At 42.3% G+C, this 18,332-nt stretch overlaps 1 protein-coding gene across 4 annotated transcripts in view; it reads right to left on the bottom strand.

Moving 5' to 3' along the window:
• The window catches only part of LOC144491617 (RAF proto-oncogene serine/threonine-protein kinase-like), a 118,247-nt gene that overhangs the window by 79,915 nt on the left and 20,000 nt on the right, over positions 1–18,332 (bottom strand). The gene's annotated exons all lie outside the window — the stretch shown is intronic.

Here is an 18,332-nt window from a genome sequence, read left to right as displayed (position 1 = left end):
GTATCCCGATGCCCTGGCCAATATCTATCCCTCAATTATAATCACTCAAACACTTCATTGCCATATTACTGTTTGTGGGAGCTTCCTGAGTGCAAATGGGATGTGATGTTTCTACGGTTACGGCAAAGATTACACTTCAGAAAGTTGACTGTAAGGCACTTTGAGAAATCTGGTGGTGGTGAAAAACAGTACGTAAGCGAAAATGTTTTCTGCACATAACACCCAAACTTGAACTTTCCTCACTGCTGCTAACTAGGCTACTGACTGATATGCAGTGACCACAGAAGCAACTGCACATGTGCACTGGCTGGGCGAGGACAGGATTAGAATCACTACAGTGCAGAAGGAGGCCCATCGAGTCTGCACCAACAACAATCCCACCCAGGCCCTATTCCTGTAACTCCATATATGTACCCAGCTAAACCCACTAACCTACATATCCCGGGGAAGGGGCAATTCAGCATGGCCAACGTGCAAAACCTTTGGTGCCCTTCACAGTCAAACATTCCATTAACGCTCACGGGCCTATGGTCACGTGTGAAGATTAATACCCAAGCAAAAGGCTGTGCTCCAGAAGGTGAGGAAAGAGAAAGTCTTTAAGTATTTACAATTTTAGAGATCATAATTAAAACCACACAAGTGCAACGTATAATTTTGCTAATTCCATCAAGATGATCTTTTAGGAAGCGCTGCAATCAAAGAATTCAATTCCTTTTTACAATTATTTGTTGTGCCTACTCAGAGGAGTGGAACATCCTAAAATGATGCAGGCATTTTGTTTAGCTTGCTTAGAATAGTTGAGAACTGGGCAATCCCACTCACAAAAGCCAAGCGGGGACGTGGTTTGTAAAAGTGAAACAACCACCGATGAGTCAGCAGGGACAGACAACTAATCAGATCAGCACCTCAACTAATTCCAGAGCACTTTGCTGTTGGCACTGTTGAGAACAATGTTCCACTATCTAGTGTGAAATTTTGTTTTATTATTAGTGTCACAAGTAGGCTTACATTAACACTGCAAAGAAGTTACTGTGAAAATCCCCTGGTCGCCACATTCCGGCACCTGTTTGGGTACACTGAGGGAGAATTTAGCATCGCCGCTGCACCGAACCAGCGCGTCTTTCAGACTCGGAGGAAACCAGAGCACCCGGAGGAAACCCACGCAGACACAGGGAGAATGTGCAGACTCCGCACAGACAGTGAACCCAAGCCGGGAATTGAACCTGGGTCCCTGGCGCTGTGAGGCAGCAGTGCTAATCAGTGTGCCACCATGCAGTTTTATACTCACTTAAGATGACTATTGGATAAGCTTTTCATCAAAAGCTTATCGATTTAAGGCTACAAATCCAAGTGGTCCAAATATTGGTTTCAAAACTCTATTTCCAAACACATCTTTTTAAAAGAAGTTAACTGACTCACTCACAGAAGAAGCAACTAAAACAAATCATATAGCTGATACACATTTAATTTTCAAGACAGCAAAATGGAAAAACTGAAATATTTGTTTCACTTCCGGGGTTCTTGCATCTTGGCCTTTAAGCCACCAGAAATGAATATCGATAAAAACAATCCTTTTAAACAAAATGACAATAGGACCGATTATTGCATCTGTAATCAGATCATTGGTTCCCAACATTTCGAATGTCATGGTACACCTTTATATACATTAAAAAATTGAGGTACACCACCTCCTATTTTCTCTATCTTCTTCCCTTACTGGGAACTTTGTTTTTAATTTCTCCCTGTCCTCTCTCCTGCTTTTTTTGGCACAGTGGTTAGCACTGCTGCCTTACAGTGCCAGGGACCTGGGTTCGATTCCTGGCTTGGATCACTGTCTGTGTGGAGTTTGCACATGCTCCCAGTGTCTGCGTGGGTTTCCTCCGGGTGCTCCGGTTTCCTCCCACAGTCTGAAAGAAGTACTGGTTAGGTGCATTGACCCGAACAGGCACCGGAGTGTGGCGACTAGGGGAATCTCACGGTAACTTCATTGCAGTGTTAATGTAAGCCTTACTTGTGACACTAATAAATAAACTTTTAAACTCTGTCCCTCTTTTTTCTGATGTGGAGATGCCGGCGTTGGACTGGGGTGAACACAGTAAGAGTTTTAACAACACCAGGTTAAAGTCCGACAGGTTTATTTGGTAGCAAATACCATTAGCTTTCGGAGCGCTGCTCCTTCGTCAGATGGAGTGGAAATCTGCTCTCAAACAGGGCACAGAGACACTGAGCCCTGTTTGAGAGCAGATTTCCACTCCATCTGACGAAGGAGCAGCGCTCCGAAAGCTAATGATATTTGCTACCAAATAAACCTGTTGGACTTTAACCTGTTGTTAAAACTCTTACTGTCCTCTTTTTTCTCCCAGGGTTTTAGCACTGTTTTTGAGTTTTCGCTTTTTATGCGGGTGCATGTGGCCTTCAGCTCCAACCCCCGTCAGTTGTACGTATAGGCCTGACCAACATAAAAAATCTAAACCATGGACGTGTGGCCCATTCCCAGCCGGCGCATTCACAAAGGGCTCAAGATTCATTGGGTCTTGGAGATGACCACAGAGCTGAAGGCAAAGGTTAGTTTTAGTTTAATTACCTGAATTTTGAATAATTTCACGTTTTATTTGGTGGCACACCATTAGGAAACCACTGGGCCAGATAATACTGCTGTGGTGTGACGATTTCTTTCTGCAAATTTAGCAGAGTGAAACTTAGGATAATCGCAGATATTGTCCTCATTTGATTGTGAGATTTGTTTTAAGCGAAGCAAAAAAGTGGGTGAAGTGAGCGCAGCTTTATCAAACTCCTAAATGTACGCATTATTCCAACCAAGAAGATCCATGTCTACGATGGAATGCGTGTAATATTAAAACATCTGGAAAATATTATGACAGTTTTAGAACTAACTTTTTTTTTAAAGACTAAGAGTTCAGCTTATAATTGTTCCTGTTCATCTCTTAACTTACAGAACTGCATCATGTCATCTGCATTTAATATGGTTATGAAAGTTAAGCAGATGTAAAACTTAAACAGTTTACATTCCTTAGATTGTAGATGCCTCTTTAGCGTGCTATTAAGCAATTTCCAAAATTCAACACAGTGTGCTTACATCACAGGCGCTGTACAGTTCTAACCCATTAAGTAGGTCAGGAGTTCTCATGTTGGAGCATTTATTGAATCCGAAGCCAATTTGTACATTTTTTCATTTTAATTTATGCAACACCGGTCTCAAAATCTGAATTTCCAAAGCGAAATCGCACAAAAAACATAATAAGTAGTTTGATGATTGTATCGTTCAGATGGTTATAAAAGCATCTACTGATTAGATAGATTCTTGATTAATAAGGGGATCAGGGGATATGGGGAAAAGGCAGGAGAATGGGGGTGAGAAAAATACCAGCCACGATTGAATGGCAGAGCAGACTCGATGGGCCGAGTGGTCTAATTCTGCTCCTATGTCTTGTGCTCTTATGATTGCAGTGTACATGTCCTACTGAGAAAATTCTACGGTTTGAGCGAAAAGAACATTTGATAATGACAGGATGGTGAAATGTGGGAAAATATGCCATCAATTGTTAAGTGAGAATGAATCATCTTGTTGCATTGTAAATTCTGTTTGCCATGTAATCTGTCAGCATTTTGCTTGCTGGAGGACTGAGCAACAGAAGCCAAGAACCACCAGAGGCTCCAGTTCCTAAATCAATCAGATTTATATGGACCCATAAACAACACATTCAATAAAATGGTCATGAGGTCACATTGTGAGACTCTTATCATCTCAGACAAAGGATGAGACAACATTTCCAGTTAGTTCTCTACGATTGAATGAGATCTATTAGTAGCTGCCATCAGTCAATACACAAATTGACCAGTGCAAACCTGCCTGACAAGAAGGGTGAAATCATAGCTCTGATGATATTTGGAACACAATTATCTCACTAGTCAAAACTAAATCAAATAAAAACAATAGACTATTGTCACCCACAATTTGTTTGAAACATATTTATGTGCTGTTCAGTGTAAAGCTCAAAAACAGAAGTTTCATTTCTTCATAACAATCTTAAAAATTGCTTCATATAAGTAAAAAAAAATGCTATTAGGCTTATCTGGAGCCATAACAAAGAATTCTATCCTTAAGTGCAAAGATGTACAGGTTCGGTGGATTGGCTATGCAAAATTGCCCCTTGGTGTCCCAAGATGTGTAGGTTAGGAGGATTAGCGGGGTAAATACATGGGGTTATGGGGATAGGTCGGGGGGTGGACCTGAGTGAGAAGCTCTGTCGGAGAGTCGGTGCAGACTTGATGGGCCAAATGGCCTCTTTCTGTGCTGTAGGGATTCTATGATAACCATATTCCATTGTTGCTTTCAATATACACATCACAAACTCAATGAAATTATTTTCCTGTAAAATATTCTAATGTCCTCCTTAATGAGGAATAATTAAAGTTGCGCCGCAAACCATACTCTTGCAAAGAAATGCATCTTGATTGTATTTTGCTACCGAAACTTTTAATTACTTTCTACCCTTCTTTGTTCAAATAGTTGGATTGGGGAACTGTTGCCAGATCTCTGCTCAGTGCCTCATTGCTGCAACATTACGGGGATTAGCGATAAAGTTCTTTTTAAGATATTTGTAAATTAGGGACACTTTAAATGGGTGTTCAAGTTTGATGCCCACAGTAACCATGAGGTTAAAGGAGACTCTAGGCAATTCAAATGCCAAGATCCACTTCTAAAGCAAACACAAAGAAATGAATGTTAAATGGGCGGCACGGTAGCACAGTGGTTAGCACTGCTGCTTCACAGCTCCAGGGTCCCGAGTTCGATTCCCGGCTCGGGTCACTGTCTGTGTGGAGTTTGCACATTCTCCTTGTGTCTGCGTGGGTTTCCTCCGGGTGCTCCGGTTTCCTCCCACAGTCCAAAGATGTGCGGGTTAGGTTGATTGGCCAGGTTAAAAATTGCCCCTTAGAGTCCTGGGATGCGTAGGTTAGAGGGATTAGCGGGTAAATATGTGGGGTGGGATTGTGGTCGGTGCAGACTCGATGGGCCGAATGGCCTCCTTCTGCACTGTAGGGTTTCTATGATTTCTAAAGCAAATCTGTGGTACTATTCAATGTCTATAGATGTACAGTGTGGGTTTAAGATAGGTATTCAACTTCATTTTGTCCCAAGATTATTGCATTACATTTAAAATGAAAAAATATGGCAAGTGGAACGTAACCTGTTCACTGTGTTCACAAACCAAAAAATTCCACCCTCCCCCCCAAAAGATACCCATTTTCAGAAATATTGGATACACGACCTAAACATCTCAGTTAGATGTGCAAGAGGACCTCACCTTATGGTGCTCTTTACATCAGAGAATTATATATATTAAAATATGCAGTGTTCTGTTCGTCTAGATTTAGATTCAGACTCTGAAGATTACTTCATACACTAAAACTACAGTTCTGTTTTTAGATCCGTGTTAAAAAGTGCTGACTGTAACAAAAACTGTGTTGTATTATGTGCCCTGCTTCTGGCAATGTGGTCTCTTGGAATCAAGCCAGGTACAATCCCCTGTTGAAAGTCTGGTCAGCCCTGTATTAACAGGACCCACACAAAATGGTACACCTACAGATTATTTTCATTAAGAAAGCATTCTGAACCATTTAACAATGAAACTTAAGAATACACCGTATCCATACCCTGGAGCCATGTTCATATACCATGCAGTAATGGTATATTGATTTTAAATTAAGACAGAAAAATAGGACAAGAGGGTGTACATTTAAATCAGCTAAAAGTACATTTAAAAGCTGTTCGAGGAAGAACCTTTTCACTCAAAAGAGTGATAGCTGTTCGGAATAATCTAGTCCTGGAGAGAAACATACCCCAACAATATTTTCTAACAATCTATTGATTAATTGCAAGGCATAAGATCATTCAGATTTTTGAAATATCTGTCTCCCATTAATTATTGCCCCAGGGTGAATAAATTACTCATCATATTTCATATGAATTGAGGGTGACGACAAAGGAATGTTATAACATATATAAGTGAAAACTAGTGGGTCATGCATTAGATGTATGTTGGTATTGGCAAGACTTTTAATTACTTTCTACCCTTCTTTGTTCAAATAGTTGGATTGGGGAACTGTTGCCAGATCTCTGCTCAGTGCCTCATTGCTGCAATGTTACGGGGATTAGCGATAAAGTTCTTTTTTAGATGTTTGTAAATTAGGAACATTTTAAATGGATGTTCAAGTTTGAACTCTATAAAATATGTTTTCTACAAAAAAATCTCAATTTAAAAGTCATTTGAAATGTCTGGCAGTGTGAAAGTACCTACATTAACTTTAGGGCGATGCACTGTGCCCCCCAAAAAATTAAGCTGCTCGACCAACCTCCTTCTTGGTAAAATGCTGACTTTAAGCATTTCTATTTTCAGTAGATGTCGATTAGAATTCAACACAAGTCAAATCAATTTGCAACAGTGCTCTGCATGGTATTCAGTGCCAGTTAATATAATGCTAGAGCTTGCTCTGGCCATTCTCCAACTTGCAAATTGCTAATACTGAGCTTTACGCAGCTAAATATATTTTCAAATGACTAAAAAGCTAGTGAAAAAGGCCATTGTGCTGCAACATCACCAAGTTTAGCACTATGGTATTTGAACTTTACTGCAATTGCTTCACTGACCGTCCATTTTTCTATGTAGCTGTTTCCAAGTTTATCATCTATATACCCTATGACCCAGGTCCAATCCTCTAAATTTGCAAAGACGTCAAGATTCACGATGAACTGCAAAACAATTCCTGGAGATTTATTTTGAAAACCAGTTGATAAATCTACATTTTTCAAAATACAAATATTCTATCAGACTGTATTGGAAAGTCATAACATTTATTCTGCTGGAACATTTCTAATGCTAGTTGTAATTGCCTGTGAATTGGGCAGCACGGTGGCACAGTGGTTAGCACTGCTGCCTCACAGCGCCGGGGACCCAAGTTCAATTCCCAGCTTGGATCACTGTCTGTTGTGGGGTCTGCACATTCTCCCAGTGTCTGTGTGGGTTTCCTCCAGGTGCTCCAGTTTCCTCCCACAGCCCAGTGATGTGCAGGTAAAGTTGGTTGGCCATGCTGAATTGCCCCTTAGTGTCAAGGGGATTAATGGGGTAAATATGTGGGGTTATAGGGATACTGGGTGGGATTGGTGTTGGTGCAAGCTTGATGGGCCAAATGGCCTCTTTCCTGCACTGTAAGAATTTGATGATTCTATGAATAAATGTCTGGAACTCCAGAATACTTCTTAGTTTACTGAACTATATGAGTTAACCCCAAATAAATTTGCAGGAAAATGTAAGTTGTGTCATAGCTTTCTCAAACCTGGCATGATTCTATGTTGTCAGACTGCTAGTAAGACATTCAGTCCTGGATGAGCCAAGATTTCCTCCTCTTAAGTATTGGAAAAAAACCAAGCTATTGTCTTCAGTTCCCTGCCACAAACTCCATCCCCCTCCCTGGCTGAACTAGACTGCTTCCAACCTCCCCATCCGACTTGACCCTGAGCTGAGATTCCAAGCCTACCTCCCCTTTCTAAATGTCACCCATCTCCATCCACACCTAAGCCTATTGACTTGTCTGTTCCAATGCTCGCCTTGCTGAATTCCACCTTCCAAACACCTAGTATCAAGCTATACTCTGAGCCTATACCAAGCCCCCCATTGATCCACCATCACTGGTCACTGAACTATACTAAAATTCTTGTCCTCATATTCAAGTCCCTCCACAATCGTGTCACTCCTTGAACTGAATTCAATGGAGGTGATGGGAATTCAGTGAGAATGCTGAATGTTCGACTTCACTTGGCATACATTGCTAAAAACATGTAACAGGACATTTCTTATCTTATCATGAAACCATGTTTGACCTCCTCTGCATGCGCTTTTCAATAACCTTTTTGTTCTTGCAACAGCATTACAAGGAACAGGTTCATATGAACTCAGCAAAAACAATTCAGAACTCAAATGGAAAGGTTAAGTTTATATGTTCTCTATATACTTAATGTATACGTTGAATAGAATCATTGAATCTTACAGAACCGAAGGAGGTCATTCTGCTCATCTTGCCTTTTTTTTATTCATTCACGGGACGTGGGCATTACTGGCTGGGCCAGCATTTATTGCCCATCTTAACTGCCTTCCATTTCAGAGGACATTTGAGAGTCAACCACATTGCTGTGGATCTGGAGTCACATGTAGGCCAGACCAGTTAAGGATGGCAGATTTCCTTCCCTGAAAGACATTTGTGGACTAGATGAGTTTTTACAACAATTGACAATGGTTTCATGGTCTTTGTTAGACTTTTAATTCCAGATTTTTATTGAATTCAAGTTTCTCCATCTGCCGCAGTGGGATTTGAGCCCAGGTCCCCAGGGCATTACCCTGGCTTTCTGGATTACTTGTCCAGTGACAATACCATTATGCCATTGCCTTCCTACAATGCCTATGCCAGAGCTTTGAAAGAACTGTCCAATTAGTCCCACATCTGAGCTTTTCCCCCATAACCATCCAAGTATATACCTCATTGCCTTTCGAAAGTTTCCATTGAGTCCATTTTAACCTCCCTTTCTGATAATACATTCCAGATCTTAACAATCCTGTGTGAAAAAAATCTCCAGTTGTTCTTTTGCCAATTATTTTAAACCTATGCCTTCAAGTTATTAATTCACTTGCCAGAGGTAACAATTTCTCCCTGCTACTCTTCTCAAAACCCCTCTGAATCATCCTATAATGATCAGACATGACAATAGTTCAATGGACTGCTCATACAAACATATTAAATAAAGCAGAACAACTCATTATTGGAAGACACATCGATATGTGAGGAGAATCTGTTCTTGGTAATTGGAGCTTACAATAATTACATTATCTACTCTCAGAGTCACTTCAATCTCACTGGGTGGTTCATCTCAAGTTAAGATTCAGCAGTAAGAAGCAATTTAAGTTGTGTGATTAATAAATAGAACAGTGCAATAAAAGCTGAACAAACAATGCTGAGATTTGAAATAGATTTCACAACATACGTTCAGGTCTTTAAAACAGGTGGTAATATTCTATTATTTCAATTGTGCCTTCACAAACCAAGACATCACTTTTTAGGCTGTAATTTTTTTCTCCTTTGTCCACAAGCTGATCATTGAAAGTGTTGAAAAATCACAGCATCTTCACAACTTCCACAGGTAGGTATTTGGATTGCTTGAGTACCCCCTGAACACTGAGTTCTGGTACCATGGTTGATTTCTGAAGCCCCCAAAAAATCCCTCCAAAAACCGGGGTCAACTTAAACACCAAAAATAAAAGTGAAAACTTTGACGTGGGTGGTCGCCATTTTGAAATGTCATCTGTTTCTAATGCAGAGAGGGGACATATTTAAATTCCCATGCATCTCTCTGCAACACAGCCCATACTGTCTTGAACCCTTATACCCAATTATGAAATAATAGTAAAGAAAACGTCCCATTTGTGGGGAGAAAAAGTGAGGTTGACCCCTAAGCGAGTATAGAATTCCATAGAATCATAGAATCCCTACAGTACAGAAGGAGGCCATTTGTCCCATCGAGCTTGTACTGACCACAATCCCATCCAGGCCCTATCCCATAACCCTATTTACCCTGCTAATCCCCCTTACACGAGGGTCAATTTAGCACGACCCATCAACCTAACCTGCACATCTTTAGACTGCCTAGCCTGCACATCTTTGGACTGTGGGAGGAAACGGGAGCACCTGAAGGAAACCCACGCAGACATGGGGAGAAAGTGCAAACTCCACACAAAGTGACCCGAGCCGGAATTGAACCGAGGTCCCTGGCGCTGTGAGGCAGCAGTGCTAACCACTGTGCCACCGTGCCTTCCCATTCAGCGAGTCATGGCTGAAAAGGGGGTCGAGATATACGTTGAATATGTGCAAAAGCATGATTTTTAGGACCTGGAAAATGGGGTAATCTTATATGGTTATTGGAACGCCACTTCTGTTTGTCTCCCAGCAGACAGACACTCAAAAAATCAGGTGGGTAATATCTTCATCCACTGTCAATATGTGAACTTGAAACATCTCACTCTTTGCCTCATGTTTCCATGCGAGTCACAGGTATCTTCCCATCCCATATATCTCAACCCACTTTTCAGCCATGACCCGCTGAACGGGGCGGGGCGGCACGATGGCACAGTGGTTAGCACTGCTGCCTCAGTGCCAGGGACCCGGGTTCGATTCCCGGCTTGGGTCACTGTCTGAGCGGAGTTTACACGTTCTCCCTGTGTCTGCGTGGCTTTCCTCCAGGTGCTCCGGTTTCCTCCCACAGTCTGAAAGACGTGCTGGTTAAGTGCATTGACCCAAACAGGTGCCTGAATGTGGCGACTAGGGGAATTTACAGTAACTTCATTGCAGTGTTAATGTAAGCCTTACTTGTGACTAATAAATAAACTTTATTTTACCCTGTACTCAACTCTCCCTCCACTCGTACACACATTTATAAGGCATTAAAAAAAAACAAAAAAACTGATGATACAGCAAAGCAAACAGAAAATGCTGAAATACTCTAGAGGTCTGGCACCATCTATGGAGAGAAAAGCAGACTTGGGAGTTTCAGGTCAATGACCTTTCATCTGACCTCACAATTGAAAGGTCATTGACCTGAATAATTAACAAAAGAAAACTCATTACAAATGCAATAGCCCGAACAACCAAATAAAATCACGCCCATTTTCCCATCCTCCACTGGATGTGACTAAATCTTTCATCTGTCCCAGCCATCGATCCAGAGTAACTGCCTGAAACTTTGAATGTCAGTTCTTCCAGGGAACTCTGTTACAGTAACAACTGTTGTTTTAAGACCAAACATTTACAAGGTATAACCTTGAATCTGTCTTCCTCAATGCCAAATAAAACGGTTTGTTTCTTACTTGTAATCCCTCCCGTTTCTACACCACAACCAGGACAGGTGCAATATGCATAAGCTGAACAACAACAACTTGCATCTGTCACCTTTAATATAGTAAGTAGTCTCACAACACCAGGTTAAAGTTCAACAGGTTTATTTGGTAGCACGAGCTTTCGGAGCGTTGCCCCTTCATCAGGTGAGTGATGAAGGGACAACGCTCCGAAAGCTCGTGCTACCAAATAAACCTGTTGGACTTTAACCTGGTGTTGTGAGACTACTTATTGTGCCTAGCCCAGTCCAACACCGGCAACTCCACATCATGGCTACCTTTAATATAGTCAAACATCCCAAAGCACTTTTGTTGGCATGTAACCAAGCAATAAAAACAACAACAACTTGCATTTCTACAGTGACTTTAACGTTATTTAAGAGGGCAAAGCCATAGTGGCCCTAGGTGCTTAAGAAGTGCATTACAAAACAAAATATTACACCAAGCCACATAAGGTGATATTAGGTCAGATGACCAAAGGTTTGGTGAAAGAGGTTTTAAGAAGCGCCTTGAAGGAGGTAAGAAAGGTAGAGGGATGAACTCTGGAGTTTGGAGCCTAGCTCACTGGGTCAAAATCCTGGAACTCCCTTCCTAACAGCACTGTGAGTGTACCTACACCACAGGGACTGCAGTGGTTCAAGAAGGTGGCTCATCACAAACTTCTCAAGGGCAATTGGGGGATGGGCAACAAATGCTGGCCTAGCTAGCGACACCCACATTACCATTGGCTAATCCACCTAACCTACACATCTTGGGACACTAAGGGGCAATTTGGCATGGCCGATCCACCTAACCTGCACATCTTTGGACTGCGGGAGGAAACCCATGTAGACACAAGGAGAACGTGCACAGACAGACCCAAAGGCTGGAATTGAACCCGGGTCCCTGGAGCAGTCAGGCAGCAGTGCTAACCACTGTGCCGCCCCAAATCAAAAAGGAAAGCTGATGGCAGGACCACCAATGTTGAAGCAATTATCAGAGGGAATTCAGACGAGGCCAGATTTAGAGGAGCACAGATATCTCAGAGGGTTGTGGACTTGGAGAATATTACAGAAATAGCGGGGAGGCAAGGTTATGAAGAGATTTGAAAACAAGGATGAAAAGACACATGAACACAGGGGAACATAGTTAGTTCAAAGACATAGGGCGCGATCTTACCAGCCGGTCACGCCATACTCCCGCTGCAGCGAGGTCAGAGAATTTGGCAACCAGCCAAATCTCCATTCACTGCAGCAGGATGGGAAAATCCCACTGGTGTGAACAGCCATAACATTCTGGCCATAGATTTTCAGGAGGGTCTTAAAGGACAGAGGTGTGGAGAGGTTTACAGAGGAAATACCAGAGCTTGAGGCATCCTCAGCTGATGGCACAGCCACAAATGTGATAAAAGAACCTGGGATGAACAGTTCAACACTCACCATCCCGGCTTGGAAATATATCGCCATCTCTTCACTGTCGCTGGGTCAAAGTCATAGAATTTCCTGCCTTGGAACACTGTGAGTGTATCTACACCAAAGGGACTGCAGTGGTTCAAGAAGGTATCGCAGCACCACCTTCTCAAAAGCAATTAGGGATGGACAATAAATGCTGGCCTAGCCAGTGACACCCACATCCCCCTGCAAATGAATATAAAAGCAATAAGAGACCAGTGTTGGCACAATGCAAGTAGTGGGTCGGATCTCCAATAATAACGAGACAGAGTACAGGAATGAGATAGAGAATCTGGTGAACTGGTGCAACGTCAATAATCTCTCCCTGAATGTCAACAAAACGAAGGAGGTTGTCATCGACTTCAGGATGCATAGTGGAGAACATGTCCATGTCTACATCAATGGGGACAAGGTAGAGATGGTCAAAAGCTTCAAGTTTTTAGGTGTCCAGATCACAACCTGTCCTGGCCCCACTGCCAACACTATAGTTAAGAAAGCCCACCAACGCCTCTATTGTCTCAGAAGACGAAGGAAATTTGGCATGTCAGCTATGACTCTCACCAACTTTTACGGATGCACCATTGAAAGCATTCTTTCTGGTTGTATCACAGCTCGGTATGGCTCCTGCTCTGCCCAAGACCGCAAGAAGCTACAAAAGATCGTGAATGTAGCCCAATCCATCACACAAACCAGTCTCCCATCCATTGACTCTGTCTACACTTCCCACTGCCTCGGCAAAGCAGCCAGCATAATTAAGGACCCCATGCACCCCAGACATTCTCTCTTCCACCTTCTTCAGTCGGGAAGAAGAGAAGGAAGTCTGAGGTCACGTTCCAACCGACTCAAGAACTTCTTCCCTGCCACCAGACTTTTGAATGGACCTACCTTGCATTAAGTTGATCTTTCTCTACACCCTAGCTATGACTGTAACACTACATTCTGCACTCTCTCCTTTCCTTCTCTATGAATGGTATGCTTTGTCTGTATAGAGTGCAAGAAACAATACTTTTCACTGTATACTATGACATGTGACAATAATAAATCAAATCAAATCAGAGTTCTTAGAGGGCTAGAGTGCTGGAGTAGATTCGAAATAGGGAGCGGTGAGGCAATAGAAGGATTTGAACATAACAATGAGAATTTTTAAATGGAGGTACTTAGGGGAATTGGGCCAATGTAGATACAAGCATTCAGTTTTGGATAAGGTTAAGCCGATGGAGGTGGAAAGGGGAATATATATCTTGGAAACTGCAGCTTTGTTACTGAAACTTCAAGATCACCTCAAAACACCCTTATCAATGTGCTAATTGCATAAAAAATTGCAGAAGTGAAAAAGGAACTTTTCTCTGAAAACAGAACTTCTCAATACAGTAGTAGCTGAAAGTCACTATATTAGACACAATATGCTTTGAACTACTGACATGTGACACCATATACTGTACAACACTAAAAATATACCATCACATGCCAAACTGGGTACGTAATATCAGCAAAACCATTACCCCATCAGTTATAAATGGAAATAAAATGACTTAACAGCATAAAGTTCAAATTTGGTAGGAATCAGAATCATGCGCTCTATTTGCTATTGCGCTTCCTGTAAAAACTTACTGGTGGCCGGTCTTTATATGCTATGTTACTGCAAGCTCAGTGCATCCATTGACACTGTCTACCCTTCCCGCTGCCTTGGAAAAGCAGCCAGTGTAATCAAGGACCCCACGCACATACCCAGACATATTCTCTTCCACCTTCTTCCGTTGGGAAGGGCGGCATGGTGACACAGTGATTAGCACTGCTGCCTCACAGGGCCAGGGACCCAGGTTCAACTCAAGCCTTGGGTCACTGTCTGTGTGGAGTTTGCATGTTCTCCCCATGTCTGCATGGATTTCCTCCAGGTGCTCCAGTTTCCTCCCACACTCCAAAGATGTGCAGGTTAGGTGGATTTGCCATGCCAAAATGCCCCTTGGTGTCACGGGGGATTAGCGGAGTAAATACTTAGGGTTACAAGGATAGGCCCTGGTGGAATTGTTGTTGGTGTTGGCTCAATGGGCTGAATGGCCTCCTTCTGCACTGTAGGGATTCTATGAAAAAGATACAAAAGTCTGAGGTCACGTACCAACCGACTCAAGAACAGCTTCTTCCCTGCTACCATCAGACTTTTGAATGAACCTACTTTATATTAAGTTAATCTTTTTCTACACCCTAGCTATGATGGTAACACTACATTCTACACCCTCTCCTTTCCTTCTCTATGAATGGTACGCTCTGTCTGTATAGCGCGCAAGAATCAATACTTTTCACTGTATACTATGACATGTGACAATAATAAAGCAAATCAAAATTCAGCAGAACCTGGCAATGATTCTAAGTTATTTACTCCAGATCTATAATATTTATGTACTCTCAATCTAGTATTCAACATATTTTTTTCACCACACTGAAACCCAATTCCCCATTATCCCTGCTAAGTTCCATCGGTGTGCCATGTCACTGATAATTCACTTTGAGGCTTTCACCTTCCCCTTCAAATTCATACTTAACCTAGCTCCTCCTGGCTTCCTTGGTCTCCTCCAGCAACTAGTCAATACTGTACATACCCAATACTCCTCTGATAACTGTTGATTTATTTTTCTTCCCCATTTCTAGCTGCTCCTTCAGCCATAGTGTCTTGCCCGCTTAAGTTCCTTCCCTTGCTACCCCTCTCCCTCCCATTAAAAATCTCATCAAGATATTCCTTATTGTCTGTGCTTCACTTCTGCTTGGTGTCCTCTCAGTTATTCACCACCTAGAATCCTACAGTGCAGAAGGAGGCCATTCAGCCCATCGGGTCAGCACCGATCACAATCCCACCCTGGCCCTATCCCCATAACCCTATGTATTTACCTTATCTAGTCCCTCTGACACTAAGGTCAATTTAGCATGGCCAATCTGCACATCTTTGGACAGTGGGAGGAAACCTGAGTATCCGGAGGAAACCCACGCAGACACGGGGAGGATGTGCAACCTCCACACAAACAGTGATCCAAGCCGGGAATCGAACCCGGGTCCTTGGTGCTGTGAGGCAGCAGTGCTAACCACTGTGCCACCCATTCAAATTCCCTCTCAAGCTTCTAAACTCCAGCGAGCATAAGCCCAAACTGTTTAATCTTTCCTCATATGTGAAGCCCTTCATCTAATGAAGAGCTCCAAGATGTTCCTATGTATACAAGTACTAAGTTGTTGCTGGTCTGTAGCTATGAATACAATTAGGTGACCGACAAATTTAGCCAGGCAACAACACAGCCTATTCATCTAAAAGATAAATTTGATCATAGGAATATATTTTGGAACTTACAGAATATGCTATTTGTTTTGTATATACAGTAGTTACTTTACATGGTACTTCTACAAATATCCAAATCCTAGCATTGCTTACTTATTATTGTGTCAAGACCTAGATAACAGTCTCTCCTAGTACGACCTTATTTCTATAGACAAATGACCTACCCAAGGCAATAACAACACAAACAGTGGCTGTTGTTCATGGTGGTTATTCACAAAATAGTTACTGAATGCAAATTTATGTAACTCCTATTCATCGGGTCACACAAAGAAATACCAGTCTTTCTGCAGTTCAATTCGCACATATTTCAGCAAGGATGGTATCAGAATTTTAGCCAATTGCACACAGACTGCTTGCCCAGATCAAAAGAAATACACTAGATCTTCTTCACACGGTTCTCGAACATTTCCTGACCTGGTGTAGAACAGTTGTTGATAGTTCAAACACAAGGAAAACATTCCCAATTACAAAATGCTTCCTTGTACAACTCCACAGATGGTATTAGGACTGAGAGGGAGAAGGTCCATTGTATAAACAATATTCCCGGTCCCATTTACTCATAGAACTCATAGAATCCCTACAGTACAGAAGGAGGCCATTTAGCCCATTGAGACTGCACTGACAACAATCCCACCCTATCCCCGTAACCCCACATATTTACCCTGCTAATCCCCTTGAAACTAGGGTCAATTTAGCATGGCCAATCATATCTTTGGACTGTGGGAGGAAACCAGTGCACCCGGAGGAAACCCACGCAGGCACGGGGAGAACATGCAGACTCCACACAGACAGTGACCCGATGCCGGAATGGAACCCGGGTCCCTTGTGGCTGTGAGGCAGCAGTGCTAACCACTGTGCCACCCTGCTGCCCGACAAAAAAACCCTATGACAAAAAAAAGCCAGAATCTTCAAGGCGGTAGTAGTCACGTGATACCATACTTCTCAGTGCTACTTCCTAATGAGTCATTAGAAAGATGCATGAATCAACAGACACCCCATATAATTCCAAAAACTGATACTTTCAGGTCATTTCTGGAGGGTGGATATTTTAATACTTGCAGTTCTAAAAAAATAATTGCACCTTTTTTTAACCTCAACCCATAGCTTTGTCAATGAAACCTCCCTTTTGGGACTGAGGTGAGGAGAAATTTCTTTACCCAGAGAGTGGTAAATGTGTGGAATTCACTACCACAGAAAGTTGTTGAGGCCAAAACGTTGTGTGATTTCAAGAGGAAATTAGGTATAGCTCTTGAGGCTAAAGGGATCAAGGGATATGGAGGGGAAGGGGGGATCACGCTGTTGAATTAGCTGATTAGCCATGATCAAAATGTTAAAGGCACAACAGGCTCAAAGGGCCAAATGGTCTACTCCTGCTTCTAGTTTCTACCCCCTAAGCATGTTTCAGCTAATATCTTCATGCCAATGGTTTACATCTTCAGTTGTTTTACACCTGTGCTCTGACCAAGGATTATCCAGACTCCAAATGTTGGCTCTACCCTCTTTTTGCATAGTCAGACCTGCTGAGATTTTCCAGCATTTTCTGTATTTGTTTCAGATTCCAGCACCCGCAGTATTTTGCTTTCATCTTTTTGTTTTACATCTTAAGTTGTTTTACAGTGTATAAACTATAAATATATACATATACCAATATGAGTCAGTGAATAGCAAAATATTGGTCTGCTAGAGAATTAATTCAGTGTTTGCAGCAAACAAATCGCCAGAAAGCACGAGTCATGTTTGTTTTTTTAAAGAGAAACCTAAGATAACAATAGCAACACTTCAAAAATAGGTTGCTTTGAGTTGTCATTGGTGACAGGGAACCTATAGCAATGTTTTCTTTGGTATAAAACCAGGAAACCGCCAACACGAGGGGGTTTGGGACAAATGGAAGGACATTGGTTCATTCTGTGGGCCTTATGGACCCTCGCTGAACCTCTTTTTAAGTTCAGAGAAACTGAATGATTTCGATTGTTCTCGGGAGGTCTGGCTCCTACTGTGATGGTGATTAAGAGAACTACACCGCGCTGCCGTTATCACATTTCTATCTGTGTGACCCAGGTTTACATCCAAAGATCACTAGTTAATTATCTATCACTGTACGAGAGGGCAGATCCAGGATGTCTCGCCACGCCAACATGGATGTCTGCACTTTTAGGGAAACCTGATCGTGACTGGGTGGAAATTCACGAGCTGCCGGGAGTGTGATTTCGGACACGCGTGAATGTTTCTTTTCTTTTTGAACGCGTGAATTCTCTGCAGCCACTGAAACAAACAAACCTCGCGGCAGAGCGACAAAACAGCCCGAGTTATGGACAGTGAGCTGAGGGTTTGGATTTGACCGAATGAAGCTGGCTGTGTGTGTGTGAGAGAGAGAGTGTCCAGACCATAATTAACCCACTGAAAAAAAACAAGACAAATATTTTTCTCCCTTCCCCCCTCACCCCATAAAAACATCTCTAAAATTTACTTCCTCCTCCTTCCATCCATTCCCCCCTTCCCCCCTAACCCTGTGAAATTTCTAACATTTTATACTTCAATGTGGAGAATGAGCATACAGTAGATTGGGTCATTCCAACTTAAGTTTAAATGTAAGTTTGAACTAGAGAAGGAAGGAAGAAACAG

Source organism: Mustelus asterias, chromosome 3, assembly GCF_964213995.1.
Source record: "Mustelus asterias chromosome 3, sMusAst1.hap1.1, whole genome shotgun sequence".
Lineage (NCBI taxonomy): Eukaryota > Metazoa > Chordata > Chondrichthyes > Carcharhiniformes > Triakidae > Mustelus > Mustelus asterias.
Note: the sequence above shows the minus strand (reverse complement) of the source record. Positions and strands in the feature narration are given on the sequence as shown.